Consider the following 14,816-nt stretch of genomic DNA (forward strand, 5'->3'; position numbering starts at 1 on the left):
AAGGAGCGTGGGTTCGATTCCCGCCTCAGGCCGAAAACTTTTCGAGAGGAATGTTTTCTGACTGTGCCACTGGGCGTTGCATGCTAGTCCGTTGTCTAGTGTGGTGCTTCCTTCAAAGGGCAAATAGCCCACTGGAAGCATTAACGTGTAGTGTCTTTTTTTTTAATAAATAAAAATACGTATTGGAATGGGGGTCTTCCATAGCCGAGAATCAGCGACTACAAAGCAAAGCCATGCTGAAGGTGTCTGGGTTCGATTCCCGGTAGGTCCAGAATCTTTTCGTAATGGAAATTTCCTTGACTTCCCTGGGTATAGAATATCATCGTACCTGCCACACGATATACGAATGCGAAAATGGCAACTTTGGCAAAGAAAGCTCTCAGTTAATAAGCCGAGAAGTAAGCTCTGTCCCAGTGAGGACGTTATACCAAGAAGAAGAAGACGTTTTGGAATAAAAATGTGATTAGTTGACCTAATTTGTTGAAGACTAAGATGAAGGTCACCGGTCTAGAAACTTTTCGCAATGGAAACTCCCTTTGATATCTCATTTCATTTAATTAAACGCTAAAGAATTTGAAACATTGCACACAAGCTCCATACTGATGCCCACTTGTAATTTTACAGATGAATAGAAAAAGTGTTGAACACGATGGATGTAATTTTAATATATGTAACTTGGTGCAATATATGTAATATATGGAAATTTCTTAGGGTATAGAACCTTACAAAGGTACTAAAATGTATTATTAGAGAAAGCACATGGTTCAGTCACGTGGTCGTAGAGTCGAAAAATAGACTTTTAAATTAAAACAATATATCTTTGTACCGACACGTTTTGATACAGTATGAAGTCTTTCGATTATAGATTATAGTCACTATATTGCTGATCTCAAATAGATAAATTACATTAAAGTGCCCTGAAGGAATCGAAATCGTAGATCAAATTTTAGCTATGAAGACAGCAACTGATAAGCTGTTGACTATAAGAAATCTATCTTGATAAAACACACATATATATATATATGTATATATATATATATATATATATATATATATATATAAATATATATATATATATATGTATATATATATATATATATATATATATATATATATATATATATATATATATATATATATATATATATATATATGTATATATATATATATATATATATATATATATATATATATATATATATATATATATATATATATATATATATATATATATATATATATATTATATATATATATATATATATATATATATATATATATATATATATTGGAATAATTTGAGGACATATGTGTTAAAATTGCACTCTTGATATGCTGGTCAAAAAGAGTTGGTTTTTATGCGAATCATACTCAATTTTGTGTAACCTCGTTTCAGTGATTATTGCATTGCTATTGTAGTATGCAGAGTTTTAATCAAACAGGACATTTACCTTATCAAATTGTTCATAATAATTACACATAATTTTTATAAATTGCATTTAAAAAATCTCTCTCGGAAGGGTTTAGTTACTGGAATTCTGTTGATTTGTTCTATGCTTTAAGTCCTCATTGTTTATATTTGAAGTAATGATACAGCCTTTCATTTCAACTAGCCAACAGGCCATACATAGAGTGGAGAAGCAACGTAAGAAAACGAATGAAACTCTTTTCCTGTCTAACAAGAAAATTCAATCTGACTGGTGTTGTACCGTTCTATTCCCTTGGTTTCCTTTTTTTTGTTCAGAGCTGGAGAAAGTGGTCTGAAATGGCATGGATCGTAACGTTTCCTAGATAAAAATGAGTTACCATAAGCATGAAACGAGCTCACCAGTTGGCAATTCATCCTCGACGGGTGACATCCTAGTTGGAAATAGATTATTGTTCAGATTATGGAATCACCATCTCAGTAATGATTTAGATAAACCAAAGAAAATTTGATGAATATGATTTTCTACCAAAGAACGTCGCATTTTACCCCCCTTTCCCCCATGTGAATTTTCCAGACCAAGAAAACAGAACAGCATCCAACAGAGTCCCCCCCATACCCCGGGGGAAAGACGAGACGAATTAAAAGCCAACATGTGTTTTACAAGGAGCTTTCACTTTTAATGACGACGGCACGAAGGATACCGTGCAACGAGGAGATGATCCATCTACCAGCATCCCCAAGCAGTATCAGCAGAACATTTTTCACCATTACCCAGATCCTTTTCCTTCCAGTTGTTGTGATGTAATCCTAAGGCATGACGAACGATGCAATGGGTTCAACGTTCGAGTCGTCTGTCTGGCTCTGCGGGGAATACGCTTCAACTAACACGACGGCGGTGACGACAACAACTAGCTACCACTTCGGAAAGGACGAAAAAACATCAAAACTGCAAGATTCAAACAGTATACTTGCAGCACACACCGTACCACACAGTAGAGGAATGTTTTCTAAAAAAACTAATATCTCTCACGCACCCTCGAAATGAAAGCTCAAACCCTCTTCTAGGATTTGGTGGTAAAATGAAAATTTGCTTCTTCTTGTTCTTTTTGGTATTACGTCCAACTGGGACAGAGCTTGCTTCTCAGCTTAGTGTTAGTGTTCTTATGAGCACTTCCACAGTTATTAACTGAGAGCTTCCTTTGTCAATTGACCATTTTGAACTTACCTTAACTTATCATAGTAGCAAACAGTATTGGACAAAACATTTGCAACTTTTTCGATATTTCATACACAATAGCCAAGTATGGAGGCATAGATCTCAATATTCTTTGACCAATTTGAATGAAATTTGTACAGCATGCCTTGAATTTTAACATATATTTTTTACGATTTTTCCAATTACGAATTCAAGAGTAAGAACGGCTCGACTAAAGTCATTTTCTGACGAAAATGATTTAGCTTAAAATAGGAAAGCCCTACACAAACACAGTCATCAGCAATTTGTTCATCTTCACTAAATTTACAACTTTGCTCAAGATACCATCAATCTATTCTTTCAACTTTATAAAAATGAATAAGAAAAAAATAAAATTGTCAAAAAAATCTCTTCAGTCAAGACGTTATTGGTTTGAAACCCGTGATTGCGAAAATCTCTAAAAATATATATGTTCAAATTCGAGTTAAGCCCGACCTGCTGTACAAATTTCATCCGAATCAGTCTTCAAATATCTGAGGTATGAGTCTAATAATTCGACCATTATATGTGGAAAATCGAAAAAGTTGCAAATTTTTTGTCCAATACTTTATATCCGGTGACCCAACAATCCATTATTATTCGAACAAAAAAAAAAATCAATCGAAACTGATTCCTTAGGTCATTCTGCACCGATGGGCCTTTTTTTTTAAGTAGGAATCTGGTGAAATCTTGATTTGAAGTTTCTACTAAAAATTCAATATAATCCATTTAATTACCCAATAGCGCTGAAGATACCTAAAAAACGCTCAAAAAGTAGGACAATACTGTTTTCAAATACTATATAATTCTTATCGTGGTAATAAAGGGCTTAAAACGGCTTAAAAACGGTTTGAAAGCGGCTTAATACAGCTTGAATACGGATTTGAATGACTTTGAACGGCTTAAAATGGCGTTTAACGGCTTAAGACTGTTTGATACGCCTAAAACAGCTTAAAACGACATTGAACAGCTTAAAACGGAATCAAACAACTCAAAACTGCATACATTTGCTCAAAACGGCTTAAAAGAACTCGAAACGGATTATATTGACTTGATAGGACTTAAAAGCGGCTAATAAATGTTTTAAAATTGCTTGAAATGGCTAAATATGGCTTGAAATGTCTTGAACCGGCTAAAACGGCTAAATAGAGCTTTTTTAGCTGTATTAAGCCATTTTAGGCCGTTTTAAGCCGTTTTCAGCCGTTTAAAGTTTTTAGCCGTTTTTAGCCGTTTGAAGCTGTTTTCAGCTATTTTTAGCCGTTTTTAGCCGTTTCAAGCTGTTTTAAGCCGTTTTAAGCTGTTTTTAGCCGTATTAAGCAGTTTTAAGACGTTTTAAGCTGTTTTTAGCCGTTTTAAGCCGTTTTTAGCCGTTTTAAGCCGTTCTAGGCCGTTTCAAGCCGTTTTAAGCCGTTTTTAACCGTTTTAAGCTGTTTTTAGCCGTTTTAAGCCGTTATTAGCCGTTTGAAGCTGTTTTTAACAGTTTTTAGCCGTTTTAGCCGTTTTAAGCCGTTTTTTCCGTTTTAAGCCGTTTTTAGCTGTTTTAAGCTGTTTTTAGCCGTTTTAAGCTGTTTTAGCCGTTTTTAGCCGTTTTGAGCCGTTGTAGGCCGTTTCAAGCCGTTTTTGACCGTTTTAAGCTGTTTTTAGCCGTTTAAAGCCGTTATTAGCCGTTTTAAGCTGTTTTTAGCCGTTTTAAGCTGTTTTAGCCGTTTAAAGCCGTTCTGAGCTGTTCTAAGCCGTTTTTAGCTCTAGCCGTTTTAAGCCGTTTTAAGCTGTTTTTAGCCGTTTTAAGCTGTTTTAGCCGTTTTAAGCTGTTTTAGCCGTTTAAAGCCGTTATTAGCTTTAGCCGTTTTAAGCCGTATTACGCCGTTTTTAGCCGTTAAAAGCTGTTTTCAGCCGTTTTGAGCCGTTTTAAGCCGTTTTAAGCCGTTTGAAGCTGTTTTTAGCAGTTTTTAGTCGTTTTAGGCCGTTTTAAGCCGTTTTAGGCCGTTGAAAGCCTTTTTTAGCCGTTATAAGCTGTTTTTAGCCGTTTTATGCCGTTTTTAGCCGTTATTAGCCGCTTTAGGCCGTTTTCAGCCGTTTTAAGCCGTTTTTAGCCGTTTTAAGCTGTTTTTAGCCGTTTTAACCCCTTTTTTAGCCGTTTTAAGCTGTTTTTAGCCGTTTTATGCCGTTATTAGCTGATTTTAGCCGTTATTAGCCGTTTTAGGCCGTTTTCAGCCGTTTTAGGCCGTTTTTAGCCGTTTTAATCTGTTTTAGCCGATTAAAGCCGTTCTGAGCTGTTCTAAGCCGTTCTTAGCTTTAGCCGTTTTACGCCGTTTTAAGCTGTTTTTAGCCTTATTAAGCCGTTTTTAGCCGTTTGAAGCTGTTTTTAGCAGTTTTTAGCCGTTTTAAGCCGTTATTAGCCGTTTTAGGCCGTTTTAAGCCGTTTAAGCTGTTTTAAGCCGTTTTAAGCCGTTTTTTAGCCGTTTTAAGCCGTTCTAGGCCGTTTCGAGCCGTTTTTAGCTGTTTTTAGCCTTATTAAGCCGTTTTTAGCCGTTTGAAGCTGTTTTTAGCAGTTTTTAGCCGTTTTAAGCCGTTATTAGCCGTTTTAGGCCGTTTTAAGCCGTTTAAGCTGTTTTAAGCCGTTTTAAGCCGTTTTTAGCCGTTTTAAGCCGTTCTAGGCCGTTTCGAGCCGTTTTTAGCTGTTTTTAGCCTTATTAAGCCGTTTTTAGCTGTTTCAAGCTGTTTTTTTGCCGTAATTAGCCGTTTAAGGCCGTTTTAAGCCGTTTTTAGCCGTTTTAAGCCGTTTTAAGCCGTTTAAAGCTGTTTCAAGCTGTTTTTAGCCGTTTTAAGCCGTGTTAAGCCGTTTCGAGCCATTTTTAGCTGTTTTTAGCCTAATTAAGCCGTTTTTAGCCGTTTTTAGCCGTTTTAAGCCGTTTTAAGCCGTTTAAAGCCGTTTTAAGATGTTTTTAGCCGTTTTAAGCTGCTTTAAGCCGTTTTAAGCCGTTTTAAGCCGTTTTAAGCCGTTCTAGGCCGTTTCGAGCCGTTTTTAGCTGTTTTTAGCCTTATTAAGCCGTTTTTAGCCGTTTGAAGCTGTTTTTTAGCCGTTTTTTGCCGTTTTATGCCGTTTTAACTGTTTTAAGCTGTTTTTAGCCGTTTTAAGCCGTTATTAGCAGTTTTAGGCCGTTTTAAGCCGTTTAAAGCTGTTTTACGCTGTTTTTAGCCGTTTTAAGCCGTTTTAAGCCGTTTTTAGCTGTTTTTAGCTGTTATAAGCTGTTTTTAGCCGTTTTAAGCTGTTATGCCGTTTAAAGCCGTTTATGCCGTTTTAAGCCGTTTTAAGCCGTTTTAGCCGTTTTATGCCGTTCTCGGCCGTTTCAAGCCGTTTTAAGCCGTTTTAAGCCGTTTTGAGCCGTTTTAAGCCGTTTTAAGCCGTTTTAGCCGTTTTATGCCGTTCTCGGCCGTTTCAAGCCGTTTTAAGCCGTTTTAAGCCGTTTTTAGCTGTGTTAAGCTGTTTTTAGCCGTTTTAAGCCGTTTGAAGCTTATTTTAGCAGTTTTTAGCCGTTTTAAGCCGTTTTTAGCTGTTGTAAGCTGTTTTCAGCCGTTTAAAGCCGTTATTAGCCGTTTTCAGCCGTTTTAGGCCGTTTTAAACCGTTTTAAGCTGTTATGAGCTGTTTTTAGCCGTTTTAAGCTGTTTTAGCCGTTCTGAGCTGTTCTAAGCCGTGATTAGCTTTAGCCGTTTTACGCCGTTTTTAGCCGTTTTAAGCTGTTTTTAGCCGTTTTAAGCTGTTTTTAGCCGTTTTATGCCGTTTGGAGCTGTTTTTAGCAGTTTTTAGCTGTTTTAGCCGTTTTAAGCTATTTTAGCCGTTATTAGCCGTTCTGAGCTGTTCTAAGCTGTTTTTAGCTTTAGCCGTTTTTAGCCGTTTTAAGCTGTTTCTAGCCGTTTCAAGCCGTTTTTAGCCATTTGAAGCTGTTTTTAGCAGTTTTTAGCTGTTTTAATCTGTTTTAAGCTGTTTTTAGCCGTATTAAGCCGTTTTAAGCCGTTTTAAGCTGTTTTTAGCCGTTTTAGCCGTTTTAATCTGTTTAAGCCGTTTAAAGCCGTTTTGAGCTGTTCTAAGCCGTTATTAGTTTTAGCCGTTTTACGCCGTTTTCAGCCATTTAAAGCTGTTTTTAGCCGTTTTAAGCCGTTTTTAACCGTTTTTAGCCGTTCTATGCCGTTTTAAGCCGTTATAAGCCGTTTTTAGCCGTTTTAAGCTGTTTTTAGCCGTTTTATGCCGTTTGGAGCAGTTTTAAGCAGTTTTCAGCCGTTTTAGCCGTTTTAAGCTATTTTAGCCGTTATTAGCCGTTTTGAGATGTTCTAAGCCGTTTTTAGCTTTAGCCGTTTTAAGCCGTTTCATGCCGTTTTATGCCGTTCTTAGCCGTTTTGAGCCATTTTAAGCTGTTTTTATCCGTTTTGAGCCGTTTTTAGCCGTTTTTTAGTCGATTTTAGCCGTTTTAAGCTATTTTTAGCTGTTTTAAGCCGTTTTTAACCGTTTTAAGCCGTTCTATGCCGTTTTAAGCCGTTATAAGCCGTTTTTAGCCGTTTTAAGCTGTTTTTAGCCGTTTTATGCCATTTGAAGCTGTTTTTAGCAGTTTTTAGCCGTTTTAGCCGTTTTAAGCTATTTTAGCCGTTATTAGCCGTTCTGAGATGTTCTAAGCCGTTTTTAGCTTTAGCCGTTTTAAGCCGTTTAATGCCGTTTTATGCCGTTGTTAGCCGTTTTGAGCCATTTTAAGCCATTTTTATCCGTTTTGAGCCGTTTTTAGCCGTTTTTAGTCGATTTTAGCCGTTTTAAGCTGTTTTTAGCTGTTTTAAGCCGTTTTTAGCCGTTCTAGGCCGTTTTTAGCCGTTTTAAGCCGTTTTAAGCCGTTTTAAGCCGTTTTAGCCGTTTTAAGCTGTTTTTAGCTGTTTCATACACCTATTATGAATATATTTAAATCATTTGAAGTATTTTGAAGACTATGCACCTGAATAGAAAAATGTTCGAATATCTTGACGCGTGGGATTTTTTTTTCAGAAATGGCCAAGTAAATCATTTTTCTTAGATTACACTATTCAGTTGGGAAGAAGTGTCATTTTAAATGTAGCTCGCTATAGATATTTATTTAATCAATTCTGTCAAAGAAATGTCCACTTTTATTGTACGGAACAACATCCCGAGCAGGCGAAAAAAGCTTAGCAATAGCTAATTATAATATGGATAGCAGAAAGTGATAATAACCTGAGAGATATAACATGTAAAAGATCTGGAAACGATATCTAAAATTAACTACATACAAAAATCAAACAAAATTTTGATGTTGTCTTCAGATCTTTTATGTCAATCAAGTCAATATCAAGCTTTGTTTGTCAGTACTTCGCTCCTACTAGGAATACTTAGCTCAAATGTTTGTATTTCAAAATAATCCTACATTTCTGGAGGCTGACCATGTTTATTTTCTGAACGACTATTCAAAAAGTTTTGAGAAAGCATAAGTTATAAGCTTTGAAATGCATTCGGAACTCAACACGCATTTCGGATATTTTGTCCATTTTATGAAATTTAGCTATAGAGTGATCGCTTTTACAAGGCTTATTTATTACTGAACAATGTGTTTGTTATTCGTTATTTTGGCCTCTATTGGATCAACTGTTCGTATAATACACGGAAGCTGAATTAGGATTTTATAAGATACTTATTCAGCTTTTATTCATGCTTATGTTAAACATGTGGAAATAGCTGAAGTGCGATGCAAGTAAAACGTTAGATCGTCTTCTGAATATCCTTTTATACATATACATTTGTTTAGTGGAATATTGGCTTTTTAATTGGGGGAAACATGTCTTATTCAGCTTCATTAGTAAAACAATATTGACTAGTCGAATGAGAATCTTTGGAAACGTTTAATAAGTGGCGATTCAACTTTTGTTCATTCTAATGCATAACGTTGAACATTGACCAAAGTTTGTGTTAAAAAAGCACCTTCTCAGCTCTTTATAGAGCAACATTTTATTCAGCTGTCATTACCATTATTAAACAATAATTAAACATGCATGCTTGTTTGTGGCTCTGAATTGTTAGTTGGGAAGCTGTTTTAGCCGTTTTAAGCTATTTTAGCCGTTTAAAGCCGTTCTGAGCTGCTCTAAGCCGTTTTTAGCTATAGCCGTTTCAAGCCGTTTTTAGCCGTTTTACGCCGTTTCTAGCTGTTTTGAGCCATTTCAATCCGTTTTTAGCCGTTTTTAGTCGATTTTAGCCGTTTTAAGCTGTTTTTAGCCGTTTTAGGCCGTTTCATGCCGTTTTAAGCCGTTTTTAGCCGTTTTGGACTGTTTTTAGCCGTTTTGAACTGTTTTTAGCCGTTTGAAGCTGTTTTTAGCAGTTTTTAGCCGTTTTATGCTGTTTTAGCCGTTTTAAGCTGTTTTAGCCGTTTAAAGCCGTTCTGAGCTGCTCTAAGCCGTTTTTAGCTATAGCCGTTTCAAGCCGTTTTTAGCCGTTTTAAGCCGTTTTTTGCCGTTTTTAGCCGTTTTTAAGCCGTTTTAAGCTGTTTTTAGCCGTTTTAAGCTGTTATAAGATGTTTTAGCCGTTTTTAGCCATTTTAAGCCGTTTGAAGCTGTTTTTAGCAGTTTTAGCCGATTTAAGCTGTTTTAGCCGTTTTAAGCTGTTTTAGCCGTTTAAAGCCGTTCTGAGCTGTTTACGCCGTTTTAAGGCGATTATAAAACGAAGCCAAACTTTGAATTTTCAAGTGCACAAGACTTTTTAAGCCATTTTAAGCCGTTTTAAGCTGTTTTTAGCCGTAATAAGCTGTCTTTAGCCGTTTTAAGTTTTTTAAGCCGTTTTAAGCCGTTTTAAGCCGTTTTAAGCCGTTTTCAGCAGTTTAAAGCTGTGTTTGGCCGTTTAAGCTGCTTTAGCCGTTTTAAGCCGTTTTAGGCCGTTTTAAGCTGTTTTTAGTCGTTATCAGCCGTTTTAAGCCGTTTGAAGCCATTTTTAGCCGTTTAAAGCTGTTTTTAGCCGTTTTAAGTTTTATTCCGTTTTAAGCGGTTCCATGCCGATATAAGCCGTTTTTAGCCGTTTTAAGCCATTTTAAGCCGTTGTCAGCCGTTTCTTGTTATTTTTAGCCGTTTTTTAGAGTCGACTTTTTTGAAGTTGAAACATTGTAATGTGAGCTTGCCAATGAACATAAACAAGCTATCATAAGGTCGTTAACATATAAATCAGATCCCTTGATTCACTCTTTTCAATAATCGATCTTATTACGTACTGATTCATGCAACAATACGCGCAACTGGAATGCAATAGTCATGACCGACAAGGGATTTCTTTCGAAACATACAAACAAAACGGCTAACTTTATTGTATTTTATTTAAAAACAGGAAACATACCATAAATTTCTCGGTTGGATTGACCATCAATAAAATTATCATAAAATTAATCATTCTCTAAGTCTACAGTCTAAATTCGTTATAAAAATACTCCTTTTTGTCCTAACATCTACTTGGATGGAAAATGATTATGTACAAAAGGTTTGAATGCTAACTTCCAATGAAGAAAAAAAGCTTCTGTAAATGTATCATTGTTTTTCCTAAGAGCTATTTGCGTGTGGTTTACTCACTCTGGCAGTATCCTACTTGAGTATATTTTCGTACGTAAGTTTTATTTGTGGGTGAAAGTGGTCGATGATAATTTGTGACGGTTTATTATTTACAGAAAGGGGAAAACCAAACCCGTCGAGAATTTTTTTTTTTTTTAAATTGATTTATTGACAGGTTGAGTCGCCAACGATAACAAGGATCAAATTACGTAATGAGAGTGATAGTAGGGATTGGATAAAAATCATGTTTAATTAGGTTTCTTTTTTCGCAATTGATGACGTTGATTGGAACTTTCGTAATCCTAGGTAATATTTACATAAATTATCGTAACCTAACACATAAAATATTGCCTGTTTGAAGGGTGGGATCACACAGGTCGTCCACTTGTTGTCTGTGTGAGCATTGTGCTTCAAACTTGGAATGATTTTCCACTTTTTCCCTCGAAGGAAAAGGTGAAAAATCAATCCACTCAGTTTAAAGTCAGTTCATTCGGTTCGGTGTTTGGGCGATATTGTCCTGGGGACTTTACTAAGTCTACTTAGTTTAAATGAAGAGGAGGGCATGGGGTAGCGGGGGATGAATTATGCTATTCTTAGGAAACAAACTCAAGAGCGAATCCACACTGTTTGCCAAAGTGTGACGACAGTTCATCTGTCAAGTGCAGGGAGATAGTTTAGATTTATGGCTCTTTTTCCGCCAGGAGGATGGAAGTTTGAAGATGATTTCTTACAAGAGTTACCACCGAGGCCATTCGAGATGATGGGTTTGATGCCATAAAATTCTTCTTCGGTGCACCCTTCTGGAACACACTCACTCTCAAAATATGAAATTCTTGGCGATGTAACGTGCGTTGGTTGTTCCCTTCGGTGATAATCGTACATCACGTAAATTTATGTCGATAAACAACTTCTAGCGTACTTCTGACCGAGGAGTTGATGGCGAGCAGGACTCTTCGGTCGAAATCGTTTCGCGGAGGGTTGTTGAAATTATAGTTCGTTTTTATAGGCGATGTTTACGTTAATGGTGGTCGGAGGTCGAGGCGTCCAAAATGGCGTGGATTGGAGGGTGCGGATGCTTCGCAGGGTCTAACTAGCAATTTAACCCGAGGAGGCTTCCTTGGTGCGTCTGGTCAATGAACGGGGAGGGTGCGATTCCCTATGATTACTACGTGTGCGAAGGGTCGTAAGTCATTGGTGCGTGAATCGACGGATGGCTGGAAAACGAGGGGATGATCGACGGTTTGAATTGGAGCTAGTTTACAGCACAGTAAACCTCAAAGATTTATAAGCAGAATGCATGGTTTCTCATAAAACCTTTGAGAAAGAAACTAAAGCATCATCGATACAAACAGTCTAACAGTACCACAGGGTGTCGCTAAGACCATCATAAAACAATAATAGGGTGCTAGAATAACACAATAGAACGTGTTTCTGTTACTAATTTTGCATATTATCCAGGTCAAATAACGGTTATTTCACATTTAAACCTTAAAAAATGGGTCCAAATTTGAACCTAGACACTTTTAATCCTATTGACGTTCACTCAGTCGACAAAAACGATTTACCTTTAACACTGGAGTTGTTTCTATCTGACATATGAGAAGAGACACGGAGAACAAAAACCCAAACTTTGAGATACAAGTATTTTGGACTTAAACCAACAAAAAACATTTAAAAATTGAGTAAACATGTGTTTTTGGCCTAAACTCATGCGTTTGATGCTAAAATTGGGACAGAACTTTAGAATTCTATTGTATCTTTGACTTTCAGCGAAATCTTTCTCCCTGTTTTGAATTTATTTTTAGGGAGCGAAAGGGGCTTCCTCTTGAAGCTCGATTCTCAATTCCAGAAAATGAGTTTAAAGGTCTTGTGAAAAGTAGCGACGTATTTTAGGCAAAAATGTTTTATATATGATAATGTTCAAGATCGTGTTCAGCATGGCTGATATAATTACTTCATTTTCCAACAAAATTTAATCCATGATATCTTTAATGGTAGCAACATTGAGTGATACAGTTTAAATAACTTTCAATAAACAGTCATTTTAGCGACTAAAGAATCAAATCAGTCTTCAAAGAAACTACAAACATTACTCCTTTTAATTAACGGGATTTTTGGAAAAAGTTGCATTGTATTATGGACTATCATAGTGCAACGATGAAATTCTTGCAAATCTAATTTTGTCACTGTGGTTTATAATTGCCGAAAAAAGCTTTATGATGATACAACACCAACTCACAAATGGAAATCAATTTATTGAAACTGCCAACATCAATATAGCTAGAAAAATTTGATTCCAAAAGTATTCGTTACTACCATCAGACTTGATAATACTCTTCAACATACCAGAGTTCGGTAGCATGCTCTAAAGCAGCGTGCTGTCTTTGCTTCTTTGTGAGGAAGCGAAAAAATAATAAGCAGAGAGGCTACGAAAAATGAGCAAGGAATATATGACACAAAACCACACGAAGGAAAATTCCATCAAAAAAAGTTGCCATCACAACTCCTCAAGGCCTGTTTTGTTCGGGCGGGTCACTCAAGAGTTTCTTTGAAGTATGGGTAAGGGTGAGCAAAGAAGTAAGAGAGAAAAAGTACCAGGAAAAATCGTCACATTTAGATGCACTCTTACTCGAATCGTTTGAGGATTCGTGTTGTGAATTTTGAGTTTAATCTGTACTCTTCAGAAAAACCTCGAAATCACCTCATTTTTGCATCGCAGGAGAGTTTCTATAAAACCTGATAACCATACAGCCATACAGAAAATGGGGTCGTGACGGACTTTGGTTTCAGGTTGGCCGATTGCGCTGCAGAATTGTTACTCGTTCTGTGGCGTAGTTGGTTAGCGCGCCCAGTCTAGCGTATTGGGAGTCGTGGGATCGAAGCCCACCAGAACGATTCTACAGTTAACTCTCCCTTACTCGATATTGAAGGGACCATCGAGTTAGGGAGGTATCGGGATACAGAACACATATTTTTCAAATTTTAAACTTTTTATTATTTTGACAAAATACATTCAGAGTAGTTATTCTCAGGTGAAAAACAATATAATTTTAACAAATTTACCTATGCGACACTTTTTTACCGATCAGCAAAAATTAAAAATTTTAGCACCCAGAAATTGGAAGTAAACCTTAATTTCACTATCAATTTAATTATAATAATCAAATTCATTAAATTTATTAACAATTGGAGGACATTTGGAACTTGTCATGAAAATATCGAGTTAGAGAGGTAAACTTACTCGGGAAACTGAAACAGATTGCATCGAGTTAGGGAACATCGAGTTAGAGAGGTATCGACTTACAGAGGTATCAAAGCATGCTAGATTGAAGGGACCGCACATTCCATCGAGTTAGGGGAAATATCGAGATACAGAATATCGAGTAAGGGAGAGATGACTGTATTATTTTTCACAATCTTACATCTCAATTTGTCCAAATTGACTTTTGTGCCTACGACCTTCAGGTATTTTCAAAACACCGTCGGCTGGTTAAGCCGTAATAGACATGACAACCCTAGTTGAGTATACAGCCTATAGTTATTTGAGAAAGGTTGACTGGTTTCACTAAAAATCATGGGAAACTGAGAAAGTCTGGCAGAAGGTAGGGTACAGAGCTACTTGGGCACTTCCTTGATTCACTTTGGCATGCAGTTTTTTCTCGGCCGAATAGTGTCCTTAAGCCCTGTGTCAATGTTATTTGTTAACGCTTAAACTAAGGCTAGAAACACATGCTTACTCAATTTTCATATATTTATCATTTGTTTAAGTTACCACCTAGGGTTACATAACAGATGCCTGATTATTTGTCAATATTAATTCAAGTTTCATGTACAGCGACACATACTTTGTTGTTCTTTGAGGCCCATCGTCAGCAGATACCAAGTTTGGGTGTCAATTTTCGTTAAGTTATTGTGATTTCTTACGATGCTTTCCGGATTGATATATGATCTGTCAGTTTATACAACTTAACACGATTCTATGTTGCACTTTTAACGACATGTTTTGCTGTCAAAACAGATTGTCGTTTATGAATCGTATTGGGGATTTATATACAACTTATGTTAACATTGATAGCACTTAATTTGGCATCTTGTTCGAGTCTGATTTTTGACGTACGAATAATACGATTTTGGATGCACATTCTTATACGATACTGGGTCACTGGGAAGTTTGGAGCGGTCAGAGTTTGAATCAGACGTTGAATCCACTGTGAACCAAGATTGAAAGTTTGCAGAAAATGTTTAAAAACATTTTCGAAAAATATGTTTTTCTTGACTTAAATATTTGAAGCACCATGGATATTTAAAAAATTACTAGAGCAAAACATTCAGGCAGACATTTACAGAACTGTAAAATTGGCTAAAACAATTTACCAATACGTCTCATGATCTATAAAACAGGTATAAAACCTAGATTCTTGCTAATTGATTCCTTGAATCAATTTCTTGTGTTTAGGAAACAATCTATTTTTTTTTTTAAATTTGTCTTATATTGAACCCTATCTGGATGACTTCAATTTGACTGAAAATATTAAAATAAACAGAGCAAAACTCATGGAAAATTTTGTCATAATTCC

The sequence above is a fragment of the Aedes aegypti genome, chromosome 3 (assembly GCF_002204515.2).
Source record: "Aedes aegypti strain LVP_AGWG chromosome 3, AaegL5.0 Primary Assembly, whole genome shotgun sequence".
Lineage (NCBI taxonomy): Eukaryota > Metazoa > Arthropoda > Insecta > Diptera > Culicidae > Aedes > Aedes aegypti.